We start from the raw sequence: 23,225 nt of genomic DNA, 5'->3' as shown, positions 1-23,225 counted from the left end.
ACATTTTGAGCATTCCAAATTTTAGGGGTTGAGATAGTAGTGAGTTGCCTTTCTTTGGCCATTTCTAGTTCTACTTCCTTATGTGTTGGCCTCATTTTCATTTTTCCTGCCATATAATTGAATAGATGATAGTTAACCTTACCATATATGCATCAGTCTTTATTCCTTTCAAATTTAAGCAGATGCATTTTCTCTAAAGTTCTAGAAAAGATCTCCAGGGATAACTGTGATTTGCCTGTTTGAGTTGAGTATCCATCCCCAGTCACTGCAGCCAGAAAAAGGGGTACATCGGCCAGAAGTGATTACATGCTCATAGTTGTGTTTGGGGAACAGAGACAACCATGTGCAAAGTTATGTAGAAAATAGGAGGAATGATCTTCAAAAAGTATAAAATTAAGATGACAAAAATTTATGTTTCTATCAGAGACATATATTCTTAGATTATCAATATTAAAATACCCACATTTTAATGTTTTTAAATTTTGTATGCACATATTTCATGAGGAAACATCACTTTTTAAAAGATAACCCTCTTAACTTTATTTTTCTTCTTAAATTTCTACTGATGTATTTTCTTCATAAGAGTACAGCTTAATAGCCCTGACTGGTGTAGCTCAGTGGATTGAGCGCAGGCCTGTGAACTGGCGGATCGCAGTTCAATTCCCAGTCAGGGTACATGCCTGGGTTGCAGGCCAATTCCCAGCAGGGGACACATGAGAGCCAACCATACATTGATATTTCTCTCCCTCTCTCCTTCCCTTCCCTTCTAAAGATAAATAAATAAAATTTAAAAGATAAAAAATAAAAGAATGTTTCTGAAAGTAAATGAACACTTGGTTTAAATCTTCAATTTAAAAAAAGAGTACAGCTTAATAAATTATGTGGCAGTATTTCATTTCTTATCATAAAGTTGAGAAGTGATTTTTTTTTTGTTCAAAAACAGCTATATGGCCTAAAAGAGACAATGGTTTGGTAGAAATATGTGGAGAAAATCTCCAAGAAGCTTGGGCTAAAGGGAGATGGAAGTGGAAACTAATGGTCTGCAGCTCATGAACTGTCAACTCTTGAAGGAAAGTAGGTCCTGTAACTTATTCAGCTTGGTTTTCTACCAGCTGAGTCTAACTTCATGTTTATCTCATGCATAAGAGTTAAATCTTTGTCACCAAATATTTATTGAGATAAATTGAGAATCATTGGCCTAAAAAGAGAGAAGCTCCAGATTGCTACCTGATTTCCCACAAGTAAAATGAGAGATGTTACCAAGAATAAGTCTCTACCCTGGAGTCACCGGTTTATCTATCTGGGGTACACCCAGGCCTTTTACTGCACAAGGAAATCAGGGACTCTTTTTAATTGTTAGACTAGATATTAATTTCCCACCACAATGTTGTCTATAAGGTTTGTCTGGAAAGCGTCCAGCCATTTTTAACATAATGAGAATGGTTTGCATGAAATGGATGTAGCCTGACAGCCAAGGAGAGTGGACTGGAATGCTCATGCATGAGCAATGACGACTTCACTATATTAGTCAGTGAGGGTACTTTATATATTTTTATTATTTTATTGTTCAACTACAGTTGCCTGCATTTAGCTCCCACCACACCACCCCACCCCAGCCAAACCCACCTCCCTCCCTTGCTTTCATTCCCTACCCTTGGTTTTGTCCATGTATCCTTTATAGTTGTTCCTGAGAACGCTTTCCACCATTATCCCTTCCCACCTCTCCTCTGGTTACTGTCAGATTCTTCTTAATTTCAATGTCTCTGGTTATATTTTGCTTGATTTTTTCTTTTGTTGATTAATTTCCTGTTAAAGGTGAGATCATGTGCTATTTGTCCCTCATTGCCTGGATTATTTCACTTAGCATAATGCTCCCCAGTTCCATCCATGCTGTTGCAAAGGGTAGGAGCACCTTCTTTCTCTCTGCTGCATAGTATTCCACTGTATAAATGTACTAGGTTTTTTGTATTTCTTATTGCTATAGTAAATTGGATTTTTTTCTAGTTTCTCTTTCTGATAATTCATTGTTGGTGTACAATAGAATGCCATCTATTTCTGAATATTAATTTCTATCCAGCTACTTTGCCAAATTTACTTATTGGGTTGAGTAGTTTTTTGGTGAAGACTATAGGGTTCTCTATTTATGCTATCATGTTCTCTGAATATGACAGTTTTACTTCCACCTTTCCTATTTGGATGCCTTTTACTTCTTTTTCTTGTCTAGTTCCTATGGCTAGAACTTCCAGTACTGTGTTGGATATGACTGGTAAAGCAGGCACTCTTGTCTTGTTTCTGATCTTAAGGGAAATACTTTTAGTTTTTGCCAATTGACTATTATGTCTCATATATGGTCTTTATTATGTTGAGGAATGCTCCCTCTAGTCCCACTTTGCTGAGTGTTTATATCATAAATGCATGTAGATTTTCTCAAATAGTTTTTCAGCATCTATTGATATGTGATATTTGTCTTTTACTTTGTTTAGGTGATGTATTACATTTATTGACTTGCAAATGTTACACCATCCTTGCATCCCTGGGATGCATCTCATTCAATCATGGCATATGATCTGCTTAGTGCATTACTGAATCCAGATTGCCAATATTTTGTTGAGGATTTTAGCATCTATGTTCAGCAGAGCTATTGGTCTATAATTTTTTCTTTGTTATATTTTTACCTGGTTTTCAAATTAGGATAATACTGTCTTAGTAAAAAAGCTTTTGGAGTCTTTCCTCTTATTGAAATTTTTTAGAATAGTTTGAGAATATGTGTTAGTTCTTTAAATGTTTGGTAAAATTCACCTGTAAAGCCATCATGTTCAGGGCTTTTGTGTGCTGGTATTTTTTAATTACTGCTTCAATTTCACTAGCTGTTATTGGCCTGTTCTCTGCTTCTTCTTCATTCAGTTTTGGGAGACTGTGTGTTTCCTGATTTGTCCATTTCACCTAGGTTGTTCAGTTTCTTGGCATATAGTTGTTTATAGTAATTTCTTACAATCCTTTGAATTTCTGTGGTATCAGTTATTACTTCTCTTTCATTTCTGATTGTGTTTATCTGGGGTCTCTTTCTTTTTTTCTTGATTAGTCTGGTTATAGGTTTGTGACTTTTGATTATCTTTTCAAGAACCAGCTCCTGGATTCACTGATTCTTTGGACTTTTTTAGTCTTCATATAATTTAATTCTGCTCTGATCTTGATTATTTTCTTCCTTCTACTCACTCTGGGCTTTGTTTGTTGTCATTCCTATAGTTCTTTTAGATACAGAGTTAGGTTGGTTATTTGAGATTTTTTCCATCTTCTTTAGGTAGGCTTGTGTTGCTATAAGCTCCCCTCTCAGGACTGTCTTCACTGAGTCCCATGGGTTTGGGGTTGTTTCTGGATATTTTTTTATTTCTTTCTTGATTCTCATTGATGGGTTCATCATTATTTAATAACATTTTATCCACTCTCTATATATTTGAATATTTTTTGTATGAATCTTATTTTACTTCCTGTGTTTTGCATTTTGACATTGTTTTTAGGAAAATTCCTCCAGATTTTATCCTTGTTCCTCAATTATGGTTGAACAATTCTGGTGTATTGGGTTTAGTCACTCAAAGGAAAAACAAAACACTTCAGCATTTTTATATAACGTATTTGGAATCATGGTGAAGAAGACAAATGCAAATACCCACACGTCAACCCAGTGTGTGAGGATAAAACCCCAAACTGTAAGGGTCACATTCATGCCTGTGAGCAGAAGGGGTGGGGTGGCCTCTGTTACTGGTATGAGTAGCTCTCATCATCGTATTCCAGCTCATCTTCATCATCATCATCTAGCAGCCCATACTTAAATTTCCGGTAGACAGTGCCATCTTGGCCTATGTAGACTATGTCATCATCGTCATCCTCATCATAGTCACAGTCCCTGTACTCAATCACCTGATCCTCTTCAAAGCTGGTGCTCTCACGATGGTTGCTCTTATAGGAGTAAGACTTGCTTGGGTTGGCCAGCTTTTCATAGCCTGACTTCTCTGCTGGCTGAGCTCGGCCCCTCGATTTCCTCCAGACAATCACAGCTACCCCAAGAACAAGCACCAGCATAATGAAGGAGCTGATGAACAAGGCTGTCTTGGAATGCTCAGGAGCAGACTCGATCTCTCTTGCTGGAAGGATGCACTCATCCGTGGTATCCTGGCAGTCAAAGCACTCTTGGGCATTACTGGGATCATTGGTGCCACAACAGTGCAGGCAGCAGCTGTCATCCATAAGCAGCAGCAGGTTGGCAGGGCACACAGTACAGTTCTTGGCACCAGGTCCTTTGCATTCTACGCAGCTCTCATGGCATTTTTCACAGTTAAATTTCTCCCCCAGTTTGGCTGAAGGGTTCATTGTTGTCAGACTTTCGTGTAGTTCAATTTTCTGTGGTTTGGCTGCATTTTTGTTGCTAAAACTTTGTTGTTTTTAAACTTGGTTGTGTGAGAAGGTGCAGTGCTTCCACCTATGCCTCCATCTTGGCAGAAGTCATATTTGAATATTTTTAAGTATTATTCTTGAGGTTGTTTTCTAGTTTCAAGCCATTGTGGTCAGAGAAAATAGTTTTTATGATTTCAATTTTCTTGAATTTGTTGAGGGTTATTTTGCATCCTATCATGTGATCTATCTCTGAAAATAATCCATGTGCATTGAAAAGAATGTGTTTTTTCTCTTTTGGGGTGAAGTATTCTGCAAATATCAATTAAGTTTATTTGTCCTGGTGTACAATATCCTTGTTGAGTTTTTGTTTGGAAGATCTGTTCATTGTTGACAGCTGGGTGTTAAAATCCCCAATGATGACTGTATTGCTGTCAATCTCCTTCTTAAAGTTGTCCAAGATTTTCCTCATATGTTTCGGTGCTCCTATGTTGAGTGCATATATGTTTACAAGGGTTATATACTCTTGTTGGACCACTCCCTTAAGTATTATATTATGACCTTCTTTATCACTTTCTCTGGTCTTTGTTTTGAAGTTTATTTTGTCTGATGTAACTAGTGCTACCCCAGCTTTTTTTTCTGTACATTTGCTTAGAATATTTATTTCCAACCCTTCATTTTCAGCCTATGTAAATCTTTTGATCTGCAGTGGATCTCTTATAGACAGCATATGTGCAGGTCATGTTGTCTCATCCATTTAGCTACCTTATGCCTTTTGATTGGAGCGTTTACTCTATTTACATTTAAGGTTAGTATTGATAGGTACTTGTTCATTGCCATTTTTTCCCTTTGTACCTGTTTTCCTTGGGAGAGTATTCCTAAATGGAGCACAGAGGTTAGTCAGGCATAAGGTTAGTCAGCTCTTTCCCTTCCCCTGACTAGCATGGAAGCCACAGGGAACCTCACTTCCTGTGACTGGCAGGTTCCCCATCAACCACATGGCCCTTGAACCCTTCCCACACAGAAAATGGCAGTTCTGGCTGAATTAGGGCTGGAAACCTGCTGTACTTATCTGCATTTCACAAAGGATGGTATTTTTAGGAGTTGGAAAAAGGATTTCTGGTGCATTCTTGAGCTGGCAGAGGGTGGCAGCGCTGTTTGTCTTTGGATATTTTAAAGGGACTGGGCCCCTGAGGCAGAAATCTACCAATATTCCAAAACTATATAACCTTCAAATAACCCCCTTCCTTTTCACCAAACTCCTGTCTTCAGAGTTATGCCTCTAGGCAGTGAACAATAGACACTTACTGACTGTTCTGGAACAGAATGAAGCTGTCTGGTAACAGTATAATTCCCACTGTTTGAGGGTCTTTCACCGATATCCTATCTTACCCATTCCACACAAGAAAAGATTCTAAGTCACTATCAAAATACCTTCTGCACCCAGCAAGGCAGATATTATCTCTGATTCACTTTACAAAAGTGCAAGCTGTTTGTAGATTATATTTATGTCCTATACCAAGAAACAGCAGTCACTGTAACCAGTAACAGTTAACAGAGTGCTTATTTCTACCCAACAAATTTAACTGGCTGCATTTCTAGAGTGCCAATATCAGCAGTGCTATGCTGGTTTATCAGTGCTGTTATTTCATCTGCCAAACTTAAAGAGGGCATAAATTTATAGTAATAAAATTGACCTGTGTTAAATAGTACCTAGCACATATGACTGAGAGGTTGAAGAATGAGGTAATAGAAATACAGTTATATAGGGAAGAGCCTTAGATATTCACCAGGGCAGGTGAACCCACATGGCTGTGTTTTGGTGCTGTATGTGATGGAGGGGTTTGAGAAGAAACAATGTTGCTTGTTCAGCTCTCTGCCAGCTTTCAGTCATTTCTGCCACTACCCCAAGCAATTTGGGCCCTTCTGGTGCTGATTCCCAGGTGGGTGGGTTTGTGTACATTCTAGGGCCCTGTGGGCCTCTCCAAGAACTCTCCAGTGAAGCTGGGAATTCTTCTTGCCACCTCAACACCTACAGATTTTTTCAGCCTGAGATTTTGAGGCTTTATTTCCCTCCATTGGGACCCTGGGTTGCTCGGTGTGTCTTGCTCCCCAGTTGTTACTCCTGGCTTATCTGCAAGCAAATGTGGGACTGCTCATTATGACAGCCACCACCTTGCCAGTAGTCCTCTCTGCCTGGTTGCCCGTCTCTGCCCCCCTTACAGGTCTGGATGAATGTTTTTTCTCTAACTCCTTTGTTGTCAGACTTCCATATAGTTCAGTTTTATGTCATTTCTGGTTGCCTTTTGTTTTTAAATTTATTGCCATTCTTCTTTTGGTTGTGTGAGGAGGCACAGTGTATCTACCTATGCCTCCATCTCAACTGGAAGTCCTAACTATGTGTAATTTTAATTTAGGGCAATCCTCTGCCTTCTCTGGATATCAAAAACAATTCATTACTCAATATAGCAGACTAATATTTTAAACTGCTAACTTAAGTATTACTTACTAACTCCCAATGCTGTTGGTGACAGTCCATCTTGGGCAGACAAATAGTTGACAACCCGCTGCAGTAGAAACAGTCCACTAAGGGCAGAGGTGTCATCCTTAGCCTCCAAGTGAAAGAATGAGCAATAAAAGATGTTTTTGTCCTGCCCTCATCTTCTTTAAAGATCCTCTAAGCAGCATACAGAAAAAAGAAATAAAACTGGAGGCATGGATACATGGAACAGACTGACAAATCTCAGAGTGGAGGGGTTGGGAGGACTGGAAGACATTAGCCAAAGGACAGATATGCATATATGCATGGCCCATAAACACAAACAACAATGTGGTGAAGGCTATGGTGGAGGGTGGGATTGGGGGAGGGGTGCCAAGGTAGGGAGACATAGAGGATATCTGTAATGTCAAGAATAAAAAAAAGAATTTGGATATGAGGAAAGAAAAGGTATCCAGAGGCCACTTCTTTTTTTAAAGATTTTAGTTATTCATTTTTGGAGAGATGGGAAAGGGAGGAGAAAGAGAGAGAAAAAAACATTAATGTATGGTTGCCTCTCACTTGCCCCCAACTGGGGACCTGTACCACAACCCAGGCATGTGCTCTGACTGGGAATCAAACTGTCAACCCTTTGGTTCACAGGTCCATACTCAATCTACTGAGCTACACCAGCCAGAGTCCACTTCTTTCTCCTCTCCCTGGTAATGAAAAGGGGAAACCAATTCATAATTTATTTTAATTTGGGAATATTGGAGTAGAGAGTATTGGCACCCTGCCAGCTGTGTCTCAAACTCAGGTCATTAGTAGTCACAAAGGGTTGACTAAGATGTGGACCTCTAAAAGATGAAAAACAACAATTAGAACCATGGGCTATATCTCAAAGGACTTAGTTTAGGCAGCATAATCTGAATGAGCATAGAGACACCTGTGAAGGACAGAGAATAACCTGAGGCATAACAGTCCAAAGTCGGACAAAACCTTGAACATCTTAGGGGACAGAGTAGCTAACTAGAAGCCAATGACCAATAAGCCATGAAGTTGAAGTGAAAGAAGGAGTTTGTGGAAAAAGAGAGAGCCAGGGGTAGAGGGAGAGAGGCAGGGAAGTTGATTTGAAGATTCGATGCTGCTAAGTAAGTCAGGCAAGACAATTTTTGCATATTATAAAAGAACAAAGTACCGAGATAGAGCAAGACCAAGATCATGATTGCCTCCTCAGTGGAATCTTACAGCAATTGTTTTAATTAGCTCTGGGACACTTAGAATCAGGAATTAGGGGGAAAGAACCAACTTCAAGATGGTGTAATGAAACAGAGTTTTTGCTCAGAAGTAACAAATAAAAATCTCTGGGCTGGATTGAGGAAATCCTAAAAAGGACTAGATTAACTTTTCTCTCTGGGGAATTTTTGAGTCAGAAAATCAGTTTCATAGAAATAAATTTATTTTTGCACACCTATAATTGTCTTCTTAGGTACGTAACCCACAACCACTTGTGGGCAATTTCAGTGAATTAAGCATATTTGTGACAACTGTGTTTATGAGTACTCAGGTTGTACTTTATGTTATATGTATTCCATTGGCTGTACCACAAGTACTGAGTTACTAAAAAGATTTAATGGAAGGTTGTATGATTTAATACATAGTTCTTGCTTAAGAAATTATGACAGGCTAGTCTGATAAACTAACTGCCATTTGTTCAGGTATACTCCTCAGATTAGACCTGGAGAAATGGAAAAGGTGAGTAAAGAGCTGAGAAAAACAATTCTCCAGGTGCTTCCTTAGTCCTAGGAGATAAAGTGATTACTGTGTAGTTCAAAAGTTGGCAATTTTTTTTTTGCAAACGTTATGTCTAAGCCAGTGAGAGTTGCTCTAACAAAATACCATAGACTGGATGGTGTATAAACAACAGAAATTTATCTCTCACAATTCTGGAGGCTGGAAGTCCAAGATAAGTGTGCCAGTGTAGTTGGGTTATGGTAAGGACTCTCTTTTGGGTTGCAGACTTGTCTTTGTTATCATCACATGGTAGAAGGAGTTAGGGAGCTCAGTGGGGCCTCTTTTTTAATGGGATTAGGATTCCAACATATGAATTCTGGAAGTACACAAACATTCAGACCATAGCAGGTCAAAGAGTAAATATTTTAGTCCTTGCAAGTAATAAGATCTTTGTTACAGCTACTTAACTCAAACACTAGAGCATGAAAACAGCCACAGACAATACAGGGGAGGGCAAAAGTAGGTTAATAATAATACAATAATTAATAAATAAATAATAATACAATAATAAACCCTGTGTTTTGTGTTCTCACAACTATAAACCTACTTTTGCTCTCCCCTCTACATAAACAAGAGTATGGATGGGTTCCTGTAAAATTTTATTTACAAAAACAATCAGCAGCTGTATTTGGCCCAAAGTCCATAAACTAACCAACCTCTAGTCTACCTTATCTGCACATAAGAAAGTCTATCAGGCCATTAGACATGGCACCTGAGGGCTAAAATATGGGCATACAAATTACTTGCCTGGTGGGTATTACAGACATAGGTAAGAGTGGGCATCATTGCTTTTGTTTTCTGAGCTTCATTTCCCTTGATGTCTCTTGGGACCCATCATTGTCCCACCGTCAGTTCACATGCTTTTACTTGGGATGGATTCTTGGCCCCATGGTTAGGGAATGTGATCCAAATATAGCCAGTGAGCACACCTATCCCCCTAGCCACAATAACTGATGCAGTGTTGGTGATTTCAACTTGTCCAATCTGGAATAGGTTCGTGATGTGTTCAACCAGAAAAAAATCACTCAGGAGCATAGTCACAGACAAAGATTTGAGTATAAACGTTTTTTGAGACTTGGTCCCAGGAAATACTGGTTGATGTTATCAAGCAAGTTACAACTATGGAGAATTGGAGACTTATCCTCCTAGGGTGTCTAAGTGCGAAGAGAAGAGAATGCTCAGATTAGCCCACAGGGGAGTGCATACCGGCCGCATCAGTCATGGTGGAGGGCTGCTCCCTGAGGTTTGTCCCAGTCACTATGGCCCATGCCAAGTACTAGCAGAGTGGACCTTAGGCAAAGAGGTACAGGAGCCAAGATTTGGAAGTCAGACTTACTGCCTGGCTTGGATCTTACTAAAATAAGATCCAAGAGGGATATGCTTGTGGCACCCGCAGATTTTCTACCAGCCACAGAATTAGGTTAGTATCTCTACTAGTATTCTTAAGAAACTGGGAGCTTATTTGACTCAGTTTGAACCTTTGAATCATGCTGGAACTGACTTCAGTCCCATGAACATTCTAATAATGTGAGCCAACAAATGTCCTTTTTCTTAAACCTGTTTTCTTACCATATGACTCAACAAGGACTAGATAAAGCACCTGGGAAGCTGGAATTTATTCTCTACTGATATTGATTCATCACAAAGTCTGATAAATATTTGGGCTGTATATAATTCCTAAAATTGTAGGTATCAGTAATATCAGTAATATAAGACTTAGATTCAAATATGTTATCTATATTAGAGATTAATGTGTCATATACACGCACCTATATTTATATAGGGGAGTAGTATGGTACTGCATTCAGGAAAAAAATGCATAAAATGTTGGATTTTAGTAGTACATAAAGAGTTAAATAATATAATGAAAGTTCTCAGAAACAAGTCACCAAATCCATGGTGACTGACTCAGAGGGGCCTTGCAGTCCCTCCATCATCCATGACATGTAAGCCCATGTATATCGGCTTCCATAAAATGAAGCCACTATGCAAAGTTGCCCAGCATATTCCCAGAAGCTGTTTAAGAAGAGGCAAATATGTATTCATTGTGAGAACTCATTTTTAAATCTTTTTTAAAGATTGTATTTCTTTTTAGAAAAAGGTGAGGGAAGGAGAAAGAGGAGAGAAAAATTGATATGAGAAAGAAACATCAGTTGGTCACTCCTCACACACCCCTAACTGGGGACCAAGTCCATGACCCAGATATGTGCCCTGACCAGGAATCAAACCAGCAATCTTTTGTTTCACAGGTTGATGCTCAATCCACAGAGCCACACCAACACTAAGTGAGAACCCGTTTTTTACCACAATCTCTGTGATTGAGGTTTATCTCTCTTTTGTATTCTTTCCACTCCAGTTTGCTAAATGGAATTAAATAATTAGGATTAGATAGCCTGGACAAATAGAAGAGGATCAGAAGATAATAAGATCAGGAAAACCCAATGTAGTCATTTCAGGGAAAGTCATAGAGCTGGGGATTAAATAAAGGATGATACCTGTGCTCAGTAGAAGGGTCAAAAAAAGATTAAAGAAAAATTTTTAAATGCCTAAAGAATACACTTTTCCTTTTGTGTGTTCTCTGTGGTAATATATTTTTGTTCAGGCTGCTATTTTATTTAATTCCATGCTGATCCACATTTACATGGGTTAATTAAATGCATGAAGCCCTACTGAATCTGTGACCATGTGGTTCAAACTATGGTATCTTATTCAGGAGGCAAAATTCAGCAGTCTAGAAGTAGATGAAGATGGGTTCCATTCACTCACTCAACATTTCTACTGGACATCTTCTATGCCAGCCACTACTCAAGGCACTAGTGATTCAACAGTGAAAAAATAAAAGCACACTCTCATGGAGTTTACATTGAATGGATAAAGATATATGAGAATCAAAGTAAATAAAATATTTAATACGTTAGATGATAATAGGTGATATGGGGGGAGCATAGCAGGAAAAGGGACTTAAGAGCATTGGGGAGAGAAGGTTTCTTTGAGATGATGACTTTTGACCAAAAACCTGAAGAAGATAAGGAGAGCACCAGGCAGATATCTGCAGGAAGAGCAGTACAGGCAGAGGAAACAGCAAGTGCAAAGGCCTTGACATATGAGAGTGTTGTGCCTTTCTTAGAACCACAATAAGGCCAGTATGAGAAAAAAACAGGGGTCAGCACACTTTTTCTGTGAAGAACCATACAGTAAGATTTTCAGCTTTGAGAACCATACAGTCTTCATAACAACCACTTGGCTCTTTCATCTGCCACTGTGCTATGACAGCTGCCACACAAAACAGGCCAGTTTGTTGACCCTGGTCTAAAGAGATGAGCAGGTGGTAGTGAGGTTGGCTTTGCACAGCCTTATAAATCACTGCAATAGTTTTGAATTTTACTTTGTACATTAATCAGGGTTCTACAAACAAGTAAAACTAACAGAACCAGAAGTGTGTATGTGTAGAGAGACATTATAAGGCATTGGCTCACATGATTATAGAGTCTGACAAGTGTCCAGATCTGCAGCTGACAGGCTGAATACCCAGGAAACCAATGGTGCAGTTCCAGTCTGAAGACCAGCAGGCTCAAGACCTAGGAAAATTCAATATTTCACTCTGAGTCTGAAAACAGGAAAGAACCTCATTATCACCCAATTCAAAGGCGGTCAGGCAGGTGGAATTCTCTTTTAATTGGGGGAATGTCAGCTTTTGTTCTATTTAGGCCTTCAGTTGATTGTATGAGGACAATTTCTATTAGGGATGAAAATCTGCTTTATTTAGTCTACCAATATTAATGTTAAACCCACTAAAAATACCCTCAGAGACACACAGAATTATATCTGACCAAATATCTGGGTACCCTTTGGCCTTGTCAATGCATAAGATTAACCATCATATTTTGCATGGGACGAAGAACTATTGAAGGTTTTTTAGCAGTAAAATGATGTAACCTGACTCACGTATTGGCCATATCTCTCTAGTGTGTGTTGAGGCAGACAGAGGAAACTTTTTTTTTAAAGGCCATGAGCCTTTTTTAAAAAATTATTTCAGAAGACTTCCGCCAAGATGGAGGATTAAGGTGGATGTGCCTGCCTCGTCTCACAACCAAGTTTAAGGACAACTAAATATTAGCACCAGAAAACACAACCAGAACACGGAAAACTGAACTTTTCGGAAGTCAGCAAACAACAAATCCTTCGGCCGACCCGTAAGGGGCGAAACCGGCGAAACCGGCGGGACCCGGGCGCGGGCGCGGAATCCAGACGCGCGAATCCAGCCGCACGGGTTCCAAACCCAGGATTGGACCTAATGAGCAGCCCACCGGGTGAGCGACTACGGAGGAGTCAGTGGGGAGGCGGTGGCAGCGAGTTGACTGTGGGTGCCCGGTTACGCGCGGGTGAGGGAGTGAGCGGGGTACCGGCTGCGGCGGCGGCGCCATTTTCCCCGCTCTGACCACGCCCCCATATACAGCGTCACAACCCAGCGACCTGGGACTCCAAGGCGCCGCTTCTCTCACTTAAAGGGCCAGAACAGACCAAAAATGTCGCAGGGGGACCTCAAAGTCCCAGAGATAAATCTAAGTGACGAAGAAATAGCAAATCTCTCAGACGCACAGTTTAAAACACTGGTCGTCAGCTTCCTCACAGATCTGGTGGACTATAGCCACAAATTAGAGAATCATATGAAGGCTAAATTAAGGGAAATGAATGGAATTCCACAGGAAACCCATAGAGATGAAAAAAAAGCTGGGACTCAACTCAATGGAGTGAACCAGAAGGAAGAAAAAAATGATCAATCAGAAAGGAATGAAGAAATAAGAATTCAGAAAAATGAGGAGAAGCTTAGGAACTTCCAGGACATCTATAAACGCTCCAATATCCGAATTATAGGGGGTACCAGAAGGGGGAAAGACACAACCACCAGTGGAAAAACTATTTGAACAAATAATAAAAGAAAATTTCCCCAATCTGGCAAAGGAAACAGACTTCCAAGAAATCCAAGAAGCCCAGAGAGTACCAAAAAAGTTGGACTCAAGAAGAAACACACCAAGGCATATCATAATCACATTAGCCAAAATTAAAACGAAGGAGAGAATCCTGGAAGCAGCAAGAGCTAAGGGGACAATCACCTACAAAGGAGTCCCCATCAGGCTGTCAGCAGATTTCTCAAAAGAGACCTTACAGGCAAGAAGGGGCTGGAAAGAAATATTCCAAGTCATGAAAACTAAAGACCTGCAACCAAGATTGCTCTACCCAGCAAAACTTTCATTTAGAACGGAAGGACAGATAAGGTGCTTCTCAGATAAGACCAAATTCAAGGAGTTCATCATCACCAAGCCCTTATTATACGAAATGTTAAAGGGACTTATCTAAGAAAAAGAAGTTAAAGAAACATGAACAGTGAAAGGACAACAAGCTCACAGTTATTAACAACCACACCTAAAACGAAAGCAAACTAAAAGGACAGCTAGATCAGGAGTGGAAACATAGAAATGAAGATCTCAAGTAGGGTTAGCAACAGGGGAGTGGGAGGAGAAGACGGGGAGAGAAGGTACAGAAAACAAGTAGCATAGACAGTAGATAGAAAATAGATGGGGGGGGGGGGCAAGAATAGTATGGGAAATACAGAACCTAAAGGACTTGAGACACATGGACATAAGCTAAAGGGGGGGTAATGGGGGGGTTTGGGGGGGCAGGGTGGAGGGGAATGAAGGGGGGAATAGAACAACTGTAACAGCATAAACAATTCAAAAAAAATAAATAAATTTATTTAAAAAAAAATTATTTCAGGAAATGGTGGTTCAAACAAAGGTAAACAGTGGAGGTGGTGTAAATTATCAGATTGTGATTATTCGGAGAAATAATCTGGTTTAAGATGGTAAGGAAAGCTGGTTTAGGGGAAGATTCAGAATTCAATTTTGGACAGGTGATTTTAAAATGCTTGTTAAAATGCCTATTAAAGTGCCACTCAGATATATGAGTGGCAAAGCAAATACTGTGGTCTGAGTGTTTGTGTGCCCACATATTCTTATGTAGAGGTCCAAACCCCCGATGTGATGCTATTAGGAGGTACAATCTCTGGGTAGTGTTTAGGGCATGAGGGTGGAGCCCTTTTGAATGGGATTAGGGCTCTTCAAATGAAACCCCACTAATATTCCTCAAGCCTTCCACCATGGGAAGGTAGAGTGAGGAGGTACCAGCTATAAACAAGGAAGAGCACTTCACCGGAAAGTGATCAATGCTGTCACCTTTATCTTCCATCCTCTAGAACTTAAGAACTCTTGCTGTTTATAAGAAACCCATTCTGTGGTATTTTGGTATAGCTGACTGAATGGACTAAGACAGCAAAGCAGGCAGCTGCATCTTCTTATTTGGTTCACCCTTTACCTAAATTCATAAGACAATTTAAGAAATCCAATTCAAAATTTTCAACATTTGCTATAAAGTCATACCTAGGTACTTGTCAGCTTCAGAACTCATCAAACTCTGTACTCATCGCATTTTGATGAGAAAAAAAATATTTCAGCATTCATGCTTGCTCACAACTCATTGCACTTGCTAGAACTTGTACACCACCTTGCGAAAGAAAATGTTTCATCATTAGTTACTTGTCAGTTTCAGCACTCGTCATGAGCTCTGGAACAAATTAATAATGAGTACCAAGGTACCTCTGTATTTTCTTTCCTCTTCTGTCCACAAGCTTGAAATTCCTAAGTCCTTTCTTCTGCCTAAAGTCCAACACCCACCCTCACCTTCTGCACACCCAGCCTTCTCTCTTCCCTGTGGTTTCACTGTGGAGATTCATGGAGAATCTCACCAAGTCCTATTCTTCCACCTGTGCCCCTCTGGGTCTGCTGTTCTTTGTCCTTCACTAGACCTGCATCTGCAGGTTTCTTGGATGGGGAAAGGCAAGGAGTAGATTAAAAGGAGGAGAGATTAAGAGAAATTTGGGCTATAAATTTGGGCTGGAATTACCATATTTTGTGTGTAATGCACACCCATGTTTTTGTGCTCACTATACACAAAGTTATATCCATGGTCTGTAATCATTATACCCATGTATAATGTACATCCTATTGTTCTCTCAAAAATTTGGGCAAACAAGTGCACATTAAACACAGCAAAATACAGATATATATAAAAATTCATAAGTGGATACTATTTATTATTTAAAGGTTCATTTTATAGTATCATAGAATTTTAGGATTTTAGCACTTCTGAAAGTTTAAAGATCATCTCATCCTACCCTATCTTTTATAAATGAAGAAACCAAAATCAATAGTCATGGACTAACTTGTCTGACCTTGTCCTTTCCTCAGCAATATATTTCTCTATTAATCACTATATCAGTATAATGTTGTAGAGAGTTATGTTTGTCTAATCAGTGTAATTTATGGATCATCTACAACATGTAGCATTATGAAAAGTGCTTTAGATCTACTATTTTATTGAATACTCACAACTCTATAAAGTAGTAAGTTAGCCCAGTTTTACAAGTGAGTATCTAGGCGGCTCAGAGAGGTTAAGTTAACCCTGGGTTAGGCAGCTAGAAAATGACCCAACCAAAACTAGAAACTTGTCTAACTCCAAGCCTTGTTTCTGAACAAAGCTGCCTCTCAATCATAAATCACTGCATGTGTTGGGTGAGGGTGAGGGTTAAGGAGGATTCATTCATTCACATTAGAAGATAATATATTCTCTCTGAATCTGTTTCAATCTGCTAAGAACACATTTTGGTGTTCCAGAGATTAAGCTACTATCTTAATAACCTCTAACTTTCTCTGGATGATATGGTTTTGTCTTCATTCATAGTTTTATTCTTTTGTTTGCAAAAATTTGCGTGTTCTGTAGGTGGGAGTAATATTGAGAGAAAGATAGATAAAATACCCATCCTACGCTAAAGGTAGAATATGAGAGCTCTGTTAGCTAAAAGTATTATAATGACATGAAAATCAATTATAAACATAAATTTGACATGAATTAATGTTAAGAGCGTGTGACAATCAAACATAAGGAAGTAATTATTGCCTACTCTTAACTCAATATTGTTAATCAAGAGAAAGCACAGACACACCATGTCTCTCTGCCATGTAAGGTGATGTATTTTTCAGACATACAATTTCTCCAGAATGAATTCTTAAACATCATCCTACACACGAGAATTCTAAAGAATTCTTACTCATACGTACTAAAAATTTTGCTAAGAAGGAGAAGTAATAGAGCTATCCAGAGACACAAACTTTTATTTTTAGTTTAACAGATGCTAAATTCACATTTTCATTCATTGCTCCTTCTGTTTTATGCATTCGACTTTAAAAATACTTCCTCTTCAGAAAAACAGTGAGAGAGAGGAACACAGTTACAAAGAGAGTAAAATGGTAATGAATAAGTACCTATTGATAATAACCTCAAGTGTAAATGAATTAAATGCTCCAATAAAAAGACATAGGGTAGCTGAATGGATAAGGAAACATATGCTGCCTCTATAAGAGAGCCACATCAGAACAAAAGGCCTGCACAGAGTAAAAGTGAAGGGTTAGAAAAAAATATTCCAAGCAAATGGACAGGGAAAAAAAGCCAGGATAGGAATACTTATATCTGACAAAAAAGACTTCAAAACAAAGGCCATAAAAAGAGACCCAGAAGGACACTTCATAACACTCAAGGGAAGAATCCACCAAGAAGACATAAATATTGTAAACATATATGCACCCAACATAGGAGCACCAAAGAAATTCTTGGAGACATCAAGAAAGATACAGACAGCAACACAAAGATAGTAGGGGATTTTAACACCTTACTGTCAACAATGGATAGATCTTCCAACAAAATATCAATAATAATATTGTGGAACTGAACAAAGCATTATATCAAGTGGACTTAAATTATATATATGTATAAAGATAGACTACATGATAGGACACAAAACAAGCCTGGACAAGCTCAAGGAAATTAAAATTATATCGAGTATTTTCTCAGAACACAAGGGCTTGAAACTAGAAAATGACACAAAGGAAAAAATCTGAAATATTCAAACTCATGGAGACTGAATACCATGCTATTAAACAATGAATGAGTAAAGAATGAGATTAAAAAAATAGACCAAAAAGTTTCTAGAAACAAATGAAAATGAACAGCAGTGCAAAACCTATGGGCCACAGCAAAGGCAGTCCTAAAAGGGGAGTTGATAGCAATGCAGGCCTACTTAAAAAAGATAGAAACATTTCAGATAAACATCCTAACACTAATCTATAAGAGTTGGAGAAAAAATAACAAAGAAAGTCCTGAGTGAATAGAAAGAAGGAAATAATCAAGAGCAGAATTAAATGACATAGAGATTAAAAGAAAAATTCAAATGATCAATGAATCCAGGAGCTGGTTCTTTGAAAAGTAAACAAAATTGACAAGCCTTTAAGCAGAACCATTAAGAAAAAAGAGAGAAGACCAAAATAAATAAAATCAGAAATGATGTACCAATGGCATATTTCACAGACATAGAACAAACACTTCAAAAATTTATATGGAACCATAAATGACCCAGAATAGCAGTTGCACTTTTGAGAAAGAAGAACAAAGTAAGAGGGATCACAATACCTGATATCAAACTGTATTACAAGGCCACTGTAATCAAAACAGCCTGGTACTGGCATAAAAACAGGCACATCGACCAATGGAACAGAACAGAGAGCCCAGAAATAAACCCAACTCTCTACGGTCAATTAATATTTGACAAAGGGAGCAGTAACATAAAATGGAGTAAAGATAGTCTCTTCAACAAATGGTGTTGGGAGAACTGAACAGCTACATGCAAAAAAATGAAACTTGAGCACAGACTTACACCATACACCAAAATAAATTCAAGATGCATAAAAGACTTAAATATAAGCCATGACACCATTAAAGTCCTAGAGTAGAACATTGGCAGGAAAATCTCAGATATTTCACACAGCAACATTTTTACTGTATGTCCCCTAGAGCAAGGAATGTAAAGGAAAGAATAAACAAATGGAATCTCATCAAAATAAAAAGCTTCTGCACAGCTAGAGAAAATAGTATTAAAATAAAAATACAACCAACTGTATGGGAAAACATATTTGCCAGTGATACCTCAGACAAAGGTTTAATCTCCAAAATATATGAAGAACTCACACAACTTCACTATAAGAAGACAATTAACCCAATTAAAAAATGGGCAAAGGACTTGAACAGACACTTCTCCAAGGAGGACATACAGAGGATAAAGAGACACATGAAAAGATGCTCAATATCGCTAGCTATCAGAGAGATGCAAATTAAAACCACAATGAGATACCACTTTACACCAGTCAGGATGGCTATCATAAACAAAGCAACCAACAACAAATGTTGGAGAGGTTGTGGGGAAAAGGGGACCCTAGTTCACTGTTGGTAGGATGGCAGACTGGTACAACCATTATGGAAAACAGTATGGAATTTTCTCAGAAAACTAAAAATGGACCTGCCTTTTGACCCAGCAATTCCCCTGCTTGGATTATATCCTAAGAACCCTGAAACATCAATCCAAAGAACCTATGCACCCCAATGTTCATAGCAGCACAATTTACAATAGCCAAGAGCTGGAAGCAACCTAGGTGCCCATCAGTAAATGAATGGATCAAAAAATTATGATACGTATACACAATGGAATTCTATGCAGCAGAAAGAAAGAAGGAGCTCCTACCCTTTGCAACAGCATGGATGGAACTGGAAAGTATTATGCTGAGTGAAATAAGCCAGGCTGTGAAAGATAAAAACCATATGATCTCACCTTTAACAGGAAGCTAAACAACAAAACAAACAAGCAAACAAAATAAAAACAAAGACACTGAAATAGAGAACAGGGGGACAGGGACCTGAGGGGAGAGGAGAGGGAATTTCAGGGGAAAAAGTGGAGAGATTTATAGGAACTAGGATAAAGGACACATGGACAACAGCTAAGGGGGGTGGAAATGGGAGGGAAGTGGGGAGCATGGTGGGAGGGGGTGGGCTTGGGTACTAAAACACAGAAAACTGTACTTTAAAAATAATTAAATAAAAAAAGATTAAAAAAGAAATGAAAGGCGAAATTACAACTTATATTACAGAAATACAAAAGATTATACAAAATTACTATGAAGTATATGTCAAGAAACTTGAAAACCTGGTTAAAATGGACAAATTTCTAGAAAAATATAACTGAACCAAGAAGAAGCAGAAAGCCTGAACAGGCTGATAACAGCTAGTGATATTGAAGCAGTAATCAAAAAACTTCCAGCACACAAAGGCCCTGGACTGCACGGTTCCAAAGGAGAATTTCACAAAATATTTAAAGAGCTAACCTTTATACTTCTCAGACTATACCAATAAATTCAAGAAGAGGAAAGACTACCAAATACTTTTTATAAGGCCACTATCATTCTAATCCAAAACCAGATAAAGAAACAACAAAAAAATTATAGGCCAATATCACTGATGAACCTAGATGCTAAAATTCTCAACAAAGTGCTGGCAAACTGCATCCAGCAATACATCCAAAAGGTTAAACATCATGATCAAATGGGATTCATCTCACAGATGCAAGAATGAAGCAAATTGGAAAGGAGGAAGCAAAACTGTTATTGTTTGCAACTGTCTATGTACATAATAGTGTGCACAGAAAATTCTATAAACTCCCCCCCCAAAAAACTACTTTACCTAATAAGTGAATTTGGCAAAAAAGCAGGATGCAAAGCCAATATTCAGAAATCAAATGCATTTTTGTACAACGACAATAAAATATTAGAATCACAAATCAGGAAAAAATCCCATTTGATATAGCAGCAAGAAAAATAAAGTACCTAGGAATAAACCTAGCCAAGGAGGTAAAAGACCTTTACTCAGAAAACTACATGACACTGAAGAAAGAAATTAAGGAATATAAAAACAAATAGAAACATATACCATGTTTATGGATTGGAAGAATTAACATCATCAAAATGTCCATACTACCCAAAGCAATTTATAGATTCATTGCAATCCCTATTGAAGTACCAATGACATATTTCACAGATATAGAACAAACACTTCAAAAATTTATATGGAACAATAAACAATACTGAATAGCCCTAGAAGTTTGTGAAAGAAGAACAAAGTAGGAGGGATCACAATACCTGATACCAAACTGTACTTCAAGGCCACTGCAATCAAAAGAGCCTGGTACTGGCATAAAAACAGGCATATGGACCAATGGAACAGAACAGAGAGCCCAGAAATCAACCCAAGTTTCTGTGGTCAATTGATATTTGACAAAGCGGGAAGAAGCATAAAATAGAGTAAAAATAGCCTTGTTAACAAATGGTTCTGGGAGAGCTGGACAGCTACATGCAAAAAAAGAAAACAAACTTGGTCACCAATTTACACAGTACATAAAAATAAATTCAAGGTGGATAAAAGACTTAAATATAAGTCATGACACCATAAAAGTCCTAGAGGAAAACATCGGCAGGAAAATGTGAGACATTCCATGCAGCAACATCTTCACTGATATGTCCCCTAAAGCAAGAGACATAAAGAAATAAATAAACAAATGGGACCTCATCAAATTAGAAAGTTTATGCATGGCTAAAGAAAACAGTATTAAAGTGAGAAGAGAACCAACTATATGCGAAAACATATTTGCCAGTGATACCTCGGACAAGGGTTTGAGCTCCAAAATATATAAAGAACTCACACAACTCCACTCCAGGAAGACAAACAACCCAATTCAAAAAGTGGGCAAAAGACTTGAACAGACACTTTCCCAAGGAGGACATACAGAGGGCCCAGAGATATATGAAAGGATGCTAAGTATCTCTAGCCATCAGAGAGATGCAAATTAAAACTGCAGTGAGATACTACTTTATACTGGTCAGAATGCCCATCATAAACAAATCAACAAATAACAAGTGCTGACCAGGTTTTGAAGAAAAGAGAGCCCTAGTACACTGTTGGTGGGAATGCAGACTGATGCAACCACTGTGGAAAATGGTATGGAATTTCCTCAGAAAACTGAGAATGGATCTGCCTTTTCACCCAGCAATTCTATTGCTGGAATTATGCCCTAAGAATCCTTTAGCACTAATTCAAAAGAGTCTATGCACCCCAGTGTTCATAGCAGCACAATTTACAATAGCCAAATGCTAGAACTAACCTAGGTGCCCACCAGCAAATGAATGAATCAAAAAACTGGGGTACATTTACACAAGGGAATCCTATGCAGCAGAAAGAATTGGCTTCTATCCTTCACGACAGCATGGATGGAACTGGCGAGCATTGTGCTAAGTGAAGTAAGCCAGGCAGTGAAAGACAAATACCATATGATCTCACCTGTAAGTGGAACATAATCAACGAAACAAATAAGCATGCAAAATGTCACCAGAGACATTGAAATTAAGAACAAAGTGACAGTAACCAGTAGGGAGGAGGGAAGGAATAATGGGGGGGGAACAAAGGAGGGGTCATCAAAGAATATGTATAAATGACCAATGGACAAAGCTAAAGGGGGTAGGATTGGGGGTAGAAGGTGGGGGAGGGTGGGGGAAGTGGTGGTGGGAAAATGGAGATAATTGTATCTGAACAACAATTAAAAAATGATTAAAAAGTAAAAATTAAAACCCTTCTTCTTTTTCCTTCCACCTTTCCTAATTTTTCACTCAAGTTTGGATATAGAGTCAAGATGACCCATTGTAACTTCTGAAAATAGACCAGGGTTTCTCATCCTGAACACCATTAACCATTTCAACCAGATAACTCTGCTGGATCTGACTGTGTGTGTGTGTGAAGGGAACTGTGCTTTGCATTACAAGTTGTTTAGCAGCTTCTCTATGTTCTACTCTACATGCCACTTGTACCCTTCCTCTAATCATGATAATCAAAAATGTTTCTGGAGAGATGGCTGATTCTATGACTCCATGGCAATACACAAGATGATCCTAGTGCATCACTTACTGTCAAAAAAGGGGAAATTATTAAAACACACACATACAAAATCAATGATGGCAGAATAGCAAAGGGACCAGGAGTCACTAAAGAGCTCTCAATGGCCAGACTGAAACAATTGGAGAAACAAAATAAAGTTGTGTTGGGCTATAATCCAACGTATAAAATAGATATTCCTGAGTTCAAGTTAATATAAATAAATAATTGAGCAATTAAATAAATGGGGACTATAGACACATCTTCTCTGCAGAAGAACCCCAAATAATTTTAGCCCTCAAGGAGGTTTTATAAGTCTCCACTCTTTAAGTATGGGTTGAGCATAGTGACTTCTCTCCAAAGAATATGGTATGGAAAAGGGACTTTAAAAGTATTACTTTGCAGTGGAGAAACTTGACAAACACTACTCAGCCAGGCTATCAAGGTCAATATCAACAGTGTTAAGTCATGTTACCAGCATGTAACCTTGATATAATGTGATGAGAATAACACTTTACTTTTGTGATCTTCCTTCCAAAACCAACTACCCCAGACTAATCATGAGAAAAACATAGATAAACCCAGCCATGGCTCATGTAGCTCACTGGTTTGCGTGCAGGCTGCAAACCAGAGGGTCACCAGTTCTATTCCC

This window comes from Artibeus jamaicensis, unplaced genomic scaffold (assembly GCF_021234435.1).
Source record: "Artibeus jamaicensis isolate MK-2021 breed Jamaican fruit bat unplaced genomic scaffold, CSHL_Jam_final contig_1157, whole genome shotgun sequence".
NCBI lineage: Eukaryota > Metazoa > Chordata > Mammalia > Chiroptera > Phyllostomidae > Artibeus > Artibeus jamaicensis.
The sequence above is the reverse complement of the archived record's forward strand: the minus strand, read 5'-3'. Positions refer to the sequence as shown.